Raw genomic sequence first — 15801 nt, forward strand, 5'->3', positions numbered from 1 at the left:
GCCCAAGCAAGATTAGATACAGGCTTTTTTTCTATTATCATCATCATCGTCATTATCATCATCATTACCATTGTCAACCATCATCATAAGCAGGATAGTTCAGAAGCCAAGAAAATCTAGATTTAAAACCTGCCTAAGTGACAGAGTGAGTGTGAGCCAAGTTAAGTCATTTAACTAGAGGGGGAATTTTCTTTCTTTCTTTATTTAATAATTATAACTTTTTATTGACAGAATCCATGTCTGGGTAATTTTTTACAACATTATCCCTTGCACTCACTTCTGTTCCGACTTTTCCCCTCCTTCCCTCTACCCCCTCCCCCAGATGGCAAGCAGTCCTATACATGTTAAATATGTCACAGTATTTCCTAGATACAATATATGTGTTCAGAACTGAACAGTTCTCTTGTTGTACAGAAAGAGTTAGATTCAGAAGGTAAAAATAACCCGGGAAGAAAAAACAAAATGCAAACAGTTTACATTCATTTCCCAGTGTTCTTTCTTTGGGTGTAGCTGCTTCTGTCCATCATTGATCAATTGAAACTGAGTTAGATCTTCTCTTTGTCAAAGAAATCCACTTCCATCAGAATACATCTTCATAAAGTATCGTTGTACATATATAATGATCTCCTGGTTCTGCTCATTTCACTCAGCATTCACTCAGTGGGTAGAACTCAGGAGAAAAAGCATTTCAGGCATGGAGGACAGTCAGAGAAAACATCTCAGCCAAGTGATGTTTCCTCTCCTTCATGGAACAGGCAAGAGGCCAGTTTAACTGGATCAGAATGTACTTGGTGGGAAGTAAGGTGGGAGAAGACTGAAAAGATAGGAAACATCTAGTTTATGAGGAGTTTTGAATGCCACAAACAGCATTTTGTTTTTTATCTTGAAAGTGATACGGAGCCAATAGTGTTTATAGAGTAGAGGAGTGGTTTAGTTGGACCTATACTTTAGGAAAATCACTTTGTTGGGGGAATAGAGAATGGATTGGGGTGGAAAGACAGACCCACCAGCAGATTGTTGCATAATCTAGTGAAGATGATGTCCTCCACTAGAGTGTGGCAGTGTCAGGGAGAGGGGGGGATATATCATTGATGTTACAGAGGTAAAATTGATACAATTTGTTTTGATTGGATATGGTGAGAGAGTGAGGAGTTCATGATTACTTCTAGGCTGGGAGAAACTGGAGAGGATTTTCTATAGTAATAGGAACTTTCTATAATAAAAAGGAACTTAGGAGAAGGACAGAGTTTAGGGAGAAAAATAATGATTTCTGCTTTGGACATTTTAGCTTAAAATGCATACATGAACATCTAGTTTGAGATTATCTCAAAGGCATTTGGAGAAGGGAAATTAGAGATCAGCTGAGAGTTTGGGGTAGGACAGGTAGATTTAAGAATAATCAGCATAAAGATGGTAGGTCACAAAATAAAACATCATAGATAAAGAAGAGAAGAGGACCAAGGTCACAATCTAGAGGAAAACTCAGAAGTAATGATCTGGATGAAGATTCATCAAAGAAGAGTGAGAAGGAGCAGTCAGAGAGGTAGGAGGAGAACCAGAAGAAACCAGTGTTCTACAAAACCTTAAGAGAAGAGAGAATGAAGGAGGAGAAAGTGATCAATAATTTCAGAGGCTGGAGAAAGCTCAGTGACAATGAAGATTGAGGAAAAAGTCATTAGATTTGGCAACAACAAAAAATTAAATTGAGACAAAAAATTTATGAGGTACAGGCTGCATGGTGACAAGTAATATATTGTGTTCTTGGCTTGGATGTAGGGCTTCAGAAGCTACCTTTGATAATTACTGTGTGACCTTAGGTAAATCAATTTGTTATAACTTCAATTTCCTCATCTGTAAAATGTGGATAAATAATATCTGTTCCCACCTCATAGACTTAGTATGAGAGTTAAATGAGATAAAGTGCTTAAAAACCTTAAAGCCATATATAAGAGTAGCTTATTTTTTTTAATGTTTATAATTGTCCCCATTTTACAGAAACAGACTCAGGGGAAGTAACTTGCTCCACCTCCATCCCTCCTCCACAGGAATTAATGAGTTGTTATTCTTGCCAATGTACATTTTCATTTTAACTCCAATACTTCTGCAGAATCTTGGAATTTGAGTGGGGTATGTAAGTTCTTTGGAGAGGAAGGGGTAGGATTTTAATACCCCTCAAATCATACCATGTATATTTCTCTGCATTTTGGTCCAACTATAGTTCCTTCTGCCTGGCTTCTCTTTCTGCCAGGTAGAGACCTGAAAGGCCCTGCAAGAAATGTTTGCTTTTGGAAGAGGAGACATTAGTAAAACTATAATTAAGGGAAGTGTTTAAGATATCCTGTGGATAACATTGAAATAATAGATTTCCACATTAAAACTCTCCCTCATTTGTCAACAATATTGCTGCTGTTTCTTCTCACTGTTGGCTGGGTACATCTAAAGAGGTAGTTATGAGGATTGTATTTGGAATTTAAAAATATAAGCTTGAATCCCGGCTTTGCTTCTTTGCTACCTATGAGATCACAAACAAGGTACTCTTTGGATCTCATTTTCCTTCCCTGTAAAATGAGGAAACTAGAAAAGCAGATCTTTAAGATTCTTTCTAGTTCCAAATAAAATGAAACCTATGAATTTTGAACTGATCAAGAGCAATGTATGTTTATCTTTATATCCTATATTATCTTCTGGTGCTTTCTCAGGAAAAATTAAGTTGTTTTGAAGTAAATGAGGAAGAAAATATATAGAGAGCTGACTCTAATTTATAAGAAACCAAGCCATTCTCCAATTGATAAATGGTCAAAGGATATGAACAGACAATTTTCAGATGATGAAATTGAAATCATTACCACTCATATGAAAGAGTGTTCCAAATCATTATTAATCAGAGAAATGCAAATTAAGACAACTCTGAGATACCACTACACACCTGTCAGATTGGCTAAGATGACAGGAAAAAATAATGATGAGTGTTGGAGGGGATGCGGGAAAACTGGGACACTGATACATTGTTGGTGGAGCTGTGAACGAATCCAACCGTTCTGGAGAGCAATCTGGAATTATGCCCAAAAAGTTATCAAACTGTGCATACCCTTTGATCCAGCAGCGTTTCTACTGGGCTTATACCCCAAGGAGATACTAAAGAAGGGAAAGGGACCAGTATGTGCCAAAATGTTTGTGGCAGCCCTGTTTGTAGTGGCTAGAAGCTGGAAACTGAGTGGATGCCCATCAATTAGAGAATGGTTGGGTAAATTGTGGTATATGAATGTTATGGAATATTATTGTTCTGTAAGAAATGACCAGCAAGATGAATACAGAGAAGCTTGGAGAGAATTACATGAACTGATGCTAAGTGAAATGAGCAGAACCAAGAGATCATTATATACGTCAACAACGATACTGTATGAAGATGTAATCTGATGGAAGTGGATTTCTTTGACAAAGAGACCTAATTCAGTTTCAATTGATCAATGATGGACAGAAGCAGCTACACCCAAAGAAAAAAACACTGGGAAATGAATGTAAACTATTTGCATTTTTTGTTTTTCTTCCCGGGTTATTTCTACCTTCTGAATCCAATTCTCCCTGTGCAACAAGAAAACTGTTTGGATCTGCACACATACATTGTATCTAGGATATACTAGGACATATTCAATATATATAGGACTGCTTACCATCTAGGGGAGGGGGTGGAGGGTGGGAGGGAAAAATCGGAACAGAAGTGAGTGCAAGGGATAATGTTGTAAAAAAATTACCCTGGCATGGATTCTGTCAATAAAAAGTTAGTATAATAAGAGACCCTTGTGCATGTTGACAAATGTTTAGTTGTGGTCTCCCTCATTTAGAGTATAAGCTTCCTAAAAGTTGAATTGTCTTCATTGTTTTTGTATTTTTCAGGCTTAGTAAAGTAAACTCAATAATTTTTATTCATTCATTCTCTATTGCTAAGGTTGGTCATGCTATGATAAGATAACTCATCTTAAACAAATAAATCAGAAAACAGAAAGACAATTAACCAAATATTTAGGTTTTATAATTATAACTATATCTTATTTAATTATAATCAGTTACTGTGACCCTCATCCTCATCTGAATTTTAACCCCTAGACTACTCTCCCTTTGAATAGTTTTAAACAAAAATGTCTACATTCTTCTATATCTAAATTAATTCTACCTACATTTTACATCAGCTCTATCTTGCTCTAATGATTCAAGCAAGTAAATTTACTTTCCTGTAGACAATCAATTCTCTATGTCTTAAGTAATTAATTCTTGTTTCTTTCTTTCTTTTTTTTTTTTTTTTCTATTTCATTCTTTGCTTCTAGATTTTGAGACATGGAGTGAAAAGAAGGGAGAATGATCTCTGGAAAGGGCAAATCTGAGAAGTCATGTTCTCCGATGCTGTGTCCAAATCTTCCCAGTCCAGATGATGGGAATCGGAGGGGAAGTAGGGATACAGCTCAAATGTTTTGGTTTATAATATTTCATCTCCCTGCTCCAGATTTTTGTATAGACTATCCCTACATTCCTGGAATATACTGCCTTCTCCCAGAATCCCTATCTTCCTTCAAGTAAAACTCTGTGCTACCTTTTATGGAAAGCCTTTTCTGTTTCTCTTAGTTGTTAATTATCAGGCATTTACTGAACTGCTTACATGCTGTAATCTCCTAGGAGAATGGAAACACCTACATGACAGGTTTTTTTGTTTTTTCATTTTTTTCCTTTGGATTCCTTTTGCTTAGAACAATTCTTTGCACATAATACTTGGTGTACATAAAACTTGTTGGTTTAAATTAAGTACCTTTTCTTTGCCTTCTGTCCCTTAGTTGGCTTTAAACTTTGCCCTTTCCCATCTTTTTTTGTCCTCGGAACATTGGCAAATACTTGTGGGGATTTTCTTTGTGGGAAACAGAAGAGGGGTTAAGAGAGTGGGGAAAGGATGAATAGAGAGGACTCATGGGAAAGGGAAAAATATAAAATTTAGGGAGATTAGTGGAAGTGAAATTTAGGAGGTATGGAACTTAAAAGATAGTCTTGTGAGGAAGCCCAAGATCCTACCATTAATCTGTCAGAGTGGAAAGAAATCTGGGGTGAGAGAAAAAGCATAGGATGCTTGTACTACTGCTATCTGGTGGATACTGAAAAGAATAGCCTGTTTATTGGTGTCATGTGGAACTTTATTTCAGAGTGTTCTTTTTGGAACAGAACAGAAAGTGCTCCTTTGGGGAAGTTCCCTGGTTACAAAGTCTTACCCAGTTAAGAAGAAATCAGAATTCTGATCAATTGTCACTCCAATCTTAAAGGTGATGATCTCATTAGACTCAACACTGTGACAGATCCATAGTAACAGGTGCATAGTACATGTGTTTACAGTGTACATTTAAACAAATCTAATGGGTTACACCCAGAAGAAAGTAAGTAGCCATGGAAAATAGATGTCTGGATAGACTGATGTGAAAAATGAGTCTGAGGACACATTTGTTCCAAAACAAAGCAGAGTCAGCAAAACCCCAGATCTTCTCCAAGATACCATCAATGCATTTAGACAATTTGGCAGATACTATGTAATTTGAGATTGTGTTAACTAAAATCATATAATAATAACAATCATGTATATTGTACTTTAGATATATTGTACTTTTAGATGCTTTATTAACTTGATCTTCACAACAACACCATGAGATAGATAGTATTATTACCTCCATTTTACAGAGGAAGAAACTGAATCTGATTGAGGTTAAGCTAGCTACAATATATTATGCATTGAAGTGAATATATTTAAATGCAAATAGTTATTAAGCGAGTTTAGTAGATTACATTAGTATTCAATATAATGTTTTTTAAAATAAAAATTATTTTTAAAAATGACTTGAGCTCCTCTAAAACAGGAATCATTGATTTAGAGCTCAAAGAGAATTTCAAATTTGAGAAATCTGAGTCTCAGTTTGAATGACTTGCCCTAACTCCCACAGGTAATAAGTAATAAAATTATTGGGATTCATACCCAGACTACTTTATGAGAAATCCACTATTTCTATTCTTCCATAATACCTCAATTTTATGTTATAATCACTTGCATGATGATGATGATGATAATGATGATAATGATGATGATAATGATACATTAACAAGCTCTTTTATATAGTGGAACTGACAATCCCTACCCATTCTGAAACCTAAAATTTTGCAGATTTATCCTACCTACTATAATGAGCTTTCATGAAATGTTAGTTTTGAATTCTGAATCCATTTTTGAGATAATCTCCTAAATAGCTACAACTTCATGATTATGAGGAAACAAGTTTAAAATACAATAATCTCTAAATATAACAGTTTAATAGAAATCAATATAAAGATAAGTTCCATAAAAGATGAAACTGTATAGAGGGAGTTTGGTAGTACAATGGTTAGTGTTGGATTTGGCATCAAGGACACTGAATTGGAATCCTGCCTCAGGCACTTAATGTCTGCCTTCCTCTGTGCAAGTCATTTAACCTTGGATTGCCTTAGTTTCTTTATCTGTAAAATATAAACAATAATAGTACCTACTTCCCAGAGTTGTTGTAAAGATATAGCATATTTGTTAAGTGCTCCTCAAACCTTAAAGCACATTATATGAATGCTAGTTATCTTTATTCTGTCACTTTTTAGTTCACTTACTCAGATTCCCCATCAGGATTCCTTATCCATTCCATTCATTTTCCTCTTATCATGGTCTTCTGTTTCTGTTTCTCTCCTTCATTTTGCATTATAGATCATAGTTTGTTTTTTTTTTTCTTTTTGATATTAGTGACCATTCCTCCCACAATACATTGCATTCTGAGTTTTAATTTCACCAATTTTTTGGTTCTCTCCCCTTTTGATTAATACCTCTCAATTTCCTTTGCAGCATCATCCATATCAAAACATAATTATGGGTGTTTCCAGAGACTCTGCCCTAGTCCTTTGTCTCTTTTATACTCTTGTACTTAATGACCTTATCAGATCATATGAATTTTATTTACCTCCGTATCAATGATTTCCAGATCTATAAATCTATTTCCAGCCTCTCTTCTGGGCTCTAGAGCCACATAATATATTGTATTTTTACATATCAGACTGAATGTCTTGAAGGCATTTCAAACTCGACAAATCCAAGAGTGAACTCATAATGAATTATCTTTCCCATCTTGTAATTGTAAGCTGCTCAAAGGCAGGAACTGTTTTATTTTTTATCTTTATATAAAAACAGGGCCTAATAATTGTTTGTTGTTTAATAATTGTTCACCAAATTATTGATTAATGACACTAGTATATGATCTTCATGTATCAAAATTTATTTTATCTATTTATAATTTTTTATTATTTATTAAAATATTTATAAAATTTATTTATCTATTGTTTATAGTTTTTAAAATTACATACAATTTCTGGTAATTTCTGAAATCTCTCCTCTTTCTAATAACATTTTAAAAGTATGTTTCCAAAAAAGCAGAAAGAGGGATAAATACATAGTTAGACAGATGGATAGAAACTTTTTTAAGTACTTTCAATATACTGGGTACTTTACGTGTAGGCTAATTTTTTTTTTTTTTTAAGAAAGTAACTATGGCAAATGAAGGAAAAAAAAAACAACTCAATAAAATAAGACACATCTTGTTTAAGACACCTGCCTGAATTCATCTAATGACTTAACACTAGAACTAGTAACAGGAATAAAATTTTTTTAAAACTAGAAATAAAGAATCTGGGCTAATATAATATTTGGCTGCCATAGTATTTAATTGGCTGAAAGCAAGGTATGTTGATACCAGAAAATATGTCAGAAAGTTTATTTTCCTGATAATACTAGGTTAGTGCTTTTTCAGCTCTTGGCTGAAATATTTGGCATAATAATAAGGACTTCACATCATGATATAATGACACAAGGATTCATTTTATTACTGTGGTTGTTAAATTTATTACTGGTGACAGAATGACAAAAATAGTAATTGAGCCGTGAGATAAGTTATTAGATTCCAAGATTCATGTTCATGTAATTATATGCTAGGAATGTGTGTGTGGGAGACACACAGACAGAGAAAGAGAGCAAGAGAGAGAAAATTCAATACTATAAATCCCTATTAATTTAGACTAGGATAAGCCTGGGTAAATTGTGAAGACATCAAAGTTTATTTACAGTGCCCTCCTTTTATTTTTTGTTACCTTTTTTTTTCCCAAGGGTAACCTACCCTTGATACAGGCAACACATATTTTCATGTTCCCTGTCTTCTTAAGGATATATCATTTGCCTTCTTTTCCTCATATTATCAACTTTTTTGCTTCTCTAGTTCATTTCATATGCATACACACAAACACACACTTATTATATTTAGACCTAGAAGGAACCTTGGCAATCAAAGGAACTCTTTTACAAATCAGGAAACTGATGCCTAGATTAAAAGGAATAAGCAGGATTTGAACCCAAATCCTTTCATTCCAAATTCAGTATTATACCACCTCCTCATTTATCAGTTCTGAATTCCATTCCTTAAGCATCCTTCAAAAAAATATGCTAAACAAGTACTTAATTTTTAGTGACTACAAGTCTATTATTTGGTACTTACCTACTAAATTTATGAGAATTTAATGAAATAATCTCTGTAAATTAAATCCATCATCATTTAATTCAACAATATAACAAGCACTTAGTAAACAGTTACTATGTGCTTGCTTATCAATTGAGGATGATAAGAAAATGATAAAAATGAAAAAGTTTTGTTGTCAGAAATTTTTCATTCTGTTATTCTGTTGATACACACACACACACACACACACACACACATATATATATATATATACATGTGTGTATGAGTGTATATATATATGTGGGGGGTATACATACACACACACACACACACACACACACATATATATATATATACATATGTGTATGAGTTTATATATATATGTGTGTGTGGGGTATACATACACACATATCCTATCTTAAATAACTGCTCAACATTTAAAAAGAGAACTTGAGATAAAATGTCCAAATCTCCCCCAAAATGTCTTCCACCCCTATCTCAACACAAAAACAGTGATTATACTACAGCATTACTGAAAATTCCAAGTGCTCTAGTAAGGAAATTGGGGAAATATTTTCAGATGAACAGGAAAAGTTCTCAGAGTACAAATTCAGAAAGCAGTTTATTTTTTTTTTTTTCTGAGGCAATTGGGATTACACAGGGACCAGGGACACACAGTTAGGAAGTGTTAAGTGTCTGAGACCACATTTGAACTCAGGTCCTCCTGACTTCAGGACTCATGATCTATCCACTGCACCACCTAACTGTCCCAGGAGTTTACTTTCTAAAAGGGACAGAAAGATTTGAGTGAAGTCTTTCTTTGCATTAAAAAAAATTATGACTACATCATTACATTACTACTAGATTTCTCTCTTTAAAGAAGAAACTTATATTAATTGTCCCTTGTTTTCTTTGAAATGGGCCCCCCAAAATCAATCAGTCCAATTCACTTAGAAATTTCTACTTGGATAACTCATAATCAAGATGTCTGAAAACCAAACTTCCCTCTCAAATCACTTTCCCTCCCAAGTAATTCCCTATTCCCAAGTTCCTTTTCACTCCTTCTATACCTATTTAATCAATAGGATATGTAGATTTTCCCATTCCCTTATTCCCATTTTTACTTTCACCATTCTTGGTCAAACCCTTAACAACCCACATGGACACTAGCAATGGCTTTCTAACTGTTCTAACAGCCTTTTTTCTGATCTCTTTACCTTCAATTCATTTTGGAGACCAATGTTACATGAAAGAAATTCCTTTCATCATATAATTTCACTCCTTAGCAACTTTAAGTGTCCTCCTATTCAATAAATGTCCTCCTATTCAATAAAGTTCAATCTACAAAAACTGACACAAGACAATCTGTATCTAGTTTTAAATTATTTTGTTAGATTTATTAGATTGTTAGATTTTGTTAGATTTATTCTCTATAAATTCTCTCTTCCTATAAAAAATATCAGCCATTTCCTCTTTGCTTATGACATTTTCTTTCTGAAATGACCTCTCTATTCTTCATGAAGTAGCTTAGATTTCACCTCCTTTATAAAGCCTCTGAGATCAGTTCAAATTCATTTCTTGTTTTGCTTATAATTGTAGCAATTTTGTATGTAATAATAGTAATTAATAATAAATATAATAACAATAGCTAGAATTTTCATAGCTCTTTGAAGTTTATGAAAATGCTTTCATTGTGTAAGGCAATCAAGATTAAGTGACTTGCCCAGCAGAAAGTGCTTTCTATATAATGAAGTCATCAAATGATGAGGTGCGAGAATTGAGGAAAAAGTGGAAAGGAGGGAAAGTGAGAGATCTGAAGATTGAAGCAGTTCAGTCCAGGAGATGGAGTGCTCCATGATCTTCAAGCTGAAGGAGTAGTTTGAAGTTTGTAGCTTGGCGCCTGGAGGAAACAAATCTCAGGAGCAGATTAAAAGTGGGGTGATACCCAGGGTGGAGATGGTGACATTTGGGAATGAACTCTTTGCAAAAGAAAAAAAAAAACCAAACATCAGGTCCCCTCTGTGGGCCACCTTGGGGGTATTGATGGCCCACCCAACAATCCTGAATTCTCCCACTGCCCACAAAGCTCCCTAGATGAAAGGTTAAGAAGAAGTTAACTGCTGGCAGGAGCATCAAGAAAAGCCCAAGAGAAAATGCTAGGAGCAAAGTTCTCATTTTTGGAGCGAGAAAAAAATTGGATAGAAGAGTAAGTGTGAGAGAAAGAAAGACTCAGACAATTTCACCCCTCTTTCTCCAGTGTGTTCTGAGAAATAAAAGCTGGACTATTTGTAGCTTTGCAAGGAGCTAGGCAAGCTTAGGCCTAGGTATAATCTCATTTAGCAAGGCCTTGATACCTCCAGAGCCTTCTCAGTCCTGCAGGGAAAAGTTTCTATCCAATTAGTAAAGGTGTTAACAAAACAGAAAGCAGTTTGAACCTCCTGCAAGAGGCACATGTGCAAGCCCTTTTCAGAATTTATTTTCTTGGGAGCTATAGGAGGGAATGCAGGAGGCAGGAGTTGGGGAATTAAAGTTGCCATGCCAGGGGCAAACAATCAGCGACATGAGCAGCAAGCTGACCTGAAAGCCTGCTTCTCTTCACCTGGAGTGAATTCCCCTTCATTTTAGAAACAACAGCCTCTATGAATAACGTCTGCTGAGTGTTTTCAGGGAGCAGAGTGTGAGGATTAAGAGTGTGATATACCCAGAGAGTCAGATCGGGGGTATCTAGCTGGAGAGTCTGATATCTAGTAAGCCTCTCCTTAGCAAGCCACTGATGCCCTTTGGCATCTAAAGTGCTCTGGTGCCCTGAGGTAAATTTTGAGGCTTCTTCTCTAAAGCACAAGAGCCATTTTAGGGAAACTGAGTCTTTTGAGAAATAGGTGACAGATCTGGGCTTGCCCGGGGCATGGCCCTGCCTTTTGGGACTACAGATAAAGATAAGACTGCAGTTACCCAGCTCTAAGTCTCTTAACTCTCTAGTTAAAAGCTTGTGCTTAAGAAATTTCTCAATTCTGACTAAGACTGGAGGGGAGAAGTCTATTTTCTCTCAGATTTCAGAGGAAATATAGGAGAGTTTTGGGAGCAGCACAAAAAGATCATCTAGAGGTCTGAGAAGAGAAAATTGGGTTCCCAATTTCATCATTAAATGATGCTCCAATAAGGGAGCAGGATAGGAGGGAATAATAAGAATTGAGGATTTAAATGACAAGTCATCACACTGGCAAGGCAGAGGAAAAGTCTCCAAACAATTCTTGAGTTCCTCTGCAATCCCCACTCTATGGGGGAGGGGCAAGTGAAAGCAAGAAGGAAGAAGTCCCCATAACAAAAAGAAATTTCTTACCGGCTATATCCGGATGTTGGTGTGTGGGTGGTGGGCTGTTGTGGTGTATTGAGGGGGAGCTCAACCAAGCGCCAAACTCCCGTCGGAGGGCAGGGTACTGAGGGGGTGGGGGTGAGGGGAGAGGGGCAGCTTGTCCCCTGTAGGCAGTTTCTTTTCCAGTGCCCCTCAGAGCTTCCTTGGACAGTTTCCATGACACCTAAAGCACAAACCTCTATGGTTCCCAGAAATGTCAGCAGCCAAGAGTAGGGACTTTTCTACGTCTCGCTTTAATTTTGTGGTCTCTCTCCTCTGCTTCAGTTTGAATCCTGTCATTAAAGATTCCAACAACTTTTTCTAGCAGCTGAGGGAGAGAAATTTGAGGGTCCAAAGCTGGTTTCTGCAGCTTCCTCTGTATGTTTGGGGCAGATTGTTTAATATTAATATCTCCCCAGGAAAGATCAAGGAGGGCATTGGCCTTGGACCCCTTAAAAAGCTGGGTGGGGTCCTCAGAGTAATGGCCAGGTTTTTCCTTATACTGGGAGCGATTTCACATTGAAAGAGGCACCTCTGCTCTGAGTATCTCTCCTTGAGAGTCTGCCGCTTTTCCCAGGGGGCAGAGGTTATAATCAGTATCCTGAGGAGGAGAAAAAGGGGTTCCACTCCTTGTATCAGAGGGATTGAAGAGTAGGGACTGGGAGGTCTCAGGATCTGGTTCAGGTGAGGGGGATAGTGTTAAAGAAATATTGCTGAACAAAAGGTCCTGTTCTGGGAGGGATTCAGAAGCCTCCTGATAAGGACTGCATAGAGGTGCAAAGGAGGGCTCCTGTGTATCCCTAGAGGAACAGGAAGGAGGGAGTTTGATTTTCTTCTAGCAAATTTAAGCAGCATCCTGCAGTGCTGTTATAATTTAAGCTTTTTTTTGAGATCTTTCAAATCTAATTTGTCACTGTTTTTTTTAAGTGATTGTCCCATTTTGCCACAAGCCCCAGATTTCCTTTATTCTATAGCGCCTTGTCCTTCTCTAGGCGTCCCTAGAGATGGAGAAATGACAAAATTGTCCCTGATTAAGGGGACTTTTGTCAGACCACAGGAATTCCCATTTCAGGAATCCCTGAGAGAATTCTGCTGGAGTGGGGAGCTCCAAGAACCCAAATCTTTCTGGGAAATTTTTGGGAGTTCTAGCTATAGAATAGACAACAAGAAAAGGCTTTATTTACCTCAGCCAGATTCTCGGGGATCCCCATATGGGGCCACCAAATGATGAGATGCAAAAATTAAAGGTAAGAGATCCCCTAACAGCAATGGGATCTCCTTGGCCAGGGGCAGGCTTTGTGAAAGAATTAGCAAATCCCAATGAATACAAGTCCGAGAAGTTTGTGGCAAATTATGGGATTTATTTGCACGAAGAAGACTGCTTGCTAGATAGACAGCCTTCTTAGTTGCCTAAATCCTGTTAGGACTTCTGTAAAGATTCGGGATTCAGAGTGCCTTTTATTAGCTTTTTGAGGCTTGGGACTTCAATTCAATTCAAAATTGAATGAGATTACTTAACTGAGAGTTGCCCTTATGGACAGAAGAGTGTGCCCCTTCTAGAGGTCGGGGAGGGTTTGAGACCCCGAATCACCCTTCCCCCCACAAATTAAAGAGGACACAATTTATATATATGTACTATTTCATTGGATCTTCACAAAAATCCTGTAAGATAAATGCTATTATTATCCCCATTCAATAGTTAATAATATCTTTTTTTATTTTCAAAATATGTGCAAAGATAGTTTTCAACATTCACCCTTGCAAAACCTTGTATTCTAATTTTTTCCCTTCTTTTCCTCCCACCCCCTTCCCTAGACAACAAGTAATCCAATATATGTTATATTGCAATTCCACCATACATAGTTATATATTTATCATATTACTCGAGAAAAATCCATTTTACAGAAAAGGAAACAGACTTCAAGAGATTAAGTGACATGATCTTGCATCTACTAAATGTTTGAGTCAGGATAGAAACTCAGGTTTCCTTAATTCCAAGTCCAACATATTCACTCACCTGCATTGGGGTTTTCTAGGCAAAGATACTGGAGTGGTTTCCTTCTCCAAATCATTTGACAGATGAGGAAACTGAGATAAACAGGGGTAAGTGACTTCTCAAGGTCACATAGCTAATAAGAGCCTGAGGTCAGATTTGAATTTACAAAGTTTGTCTTCCTGACTTAGATCTAGTGCTCTATTCATTGCAACTCCTAGCTGCCCAATTAATAAATTTGTTAGACAGCAAAATTATACTAGTGGGGGAATCACAATTTGGCTTTATCAGAACCAGATAAATAGAACCACAAAATAAAGAAGGAATTAAAAGAGGTAAATAGAATTTTAGAAAAATTAGGTATGATAGACCTTTGGAGAAAATTGAATAGGGGCAGAAAAAAATATACTTTTTTCTTCAGTGACCCATGGAATCTACACAAAAAATGACCATGTATTAGAGTATAAACTCTTCAAAATCCAATGCAGAAGGGCAGAAGTAGTAAATGCATCTTTTTCAAGTCATGCTACAATAAAAATTACATGGACTAAAAGGCTGGGGGAAAATAGACCAAAAATTAATAGAAAACTAAATAATCTAATCCCAATTGATGTACTAGTTCTGTTGAAATCTGACTTCCTTCCACTATTTATTAAAGATCTTATTACTCTATGGATTTTTAAAAATAAATAATGCATATGGGTTCTTTGTGGTTATTACCAGGAAGCATTTCTCAAGAATAGAACAGATACTAAACTGCATACAAAAAAATTTTAGCAGATTTCCTCTCTCATGTTCTAGGACATTGGTTCTCAACCTGGAGTTTCCAAGCAAGAAAAATCTTGTCAAGAAGGAATAGGGAATATTTGGTAAATTACTATATTATCCTATTTAAATTAATCAATCTGATCTCTTGTACATAAACATAGTAAACTATAGAATTTAGTTCAGTGCATATTGAATAGGAGAAATTGGGAAAGCTTATGGAATGCCTGTAGTTTAGTAGACTATAGAATTTGGTTTTTTTTTTTTTTTTTTTTCGCTTATTGGATAGGAAGTTAGATTGGCTTTTACTAAAAGCCAAGGGAATTTTAAAAAGATTGGCGCCCTTTGAGCTGGAGACTTAAAGTCTATGATAGATAGCTGAATAAATATTGAAATATACACATGTGATTTATACAAATAGAAAGGCAATAAAATATTCTGAACCATCAAGAGAAGAAAAGTCACAAGTTTGTCATATTAAAATACATTGAAATATAATTCTTATTTCTTGAAATATAGTTTTAAGAATCATCTTTAGAAGCTTTAACTATCATTGAGCTTCATTCCTCTCCAATCTCCCCAGACTTCTCTAAAAGATCTAGAAAATACAATAGACCAAATTCTGATTAAGAACTCCAAGACATAGTCGTGTAACATTTTTCCAGCCCAAGTTGGCATAGGGAAAGGAACAGAGAAGTCTTTGGTCAATGGGAATGAGGTCTGGACAGTAACAATGTGAATCATTCCACACAAGGAGAGCCTGTATATCAGGACAAGAAAAAGTCCCAGCACAAAAGAATCTTAACTTGTCCAAAATGCAGGGACAATATAACATGCTAAGTCTATTGCTTTCTATCCAGTTCTAGGTCATAGATCTAGGGCTGAGGGTCCTAAACTGTCAACTGAGACAAAATCAGGTTCAGAAAAAAAAGAAGTAACTATGTGACACCAGGAGCAAGGCAAGATCTCATTTCTAGGTTCCAGTGGAAGTACTTTAGTTTTTCAGTTGAACAACTATGGCAAGAATCTAAGGCAGAAGGGGAGGCTACACTTTTATCACTCTGAGCCAGCAGAGATTTCCATCTGGCTGGGTCTAGCAACAGCCTACTGGGACCTGAAATGGTGCTAGGCTACAGGTATATAGGTAT

The sequence above is a fragment of the Sarcophilus harrisii genome, chromosome 4, assembly GCF_902635505.1.
Source record: "Sarcophilus harrisii chromosome 4, mSarHar1.11, whole genome shotgun sequence".
Taxonomy (NCBI): domain Eukaryota; kingdom Metazoa; phylum Chordata; class Mammalia; order Dasyuromorphia; family Dasyuridae; genus Sarcophilus; species Sarcophilus harrisii.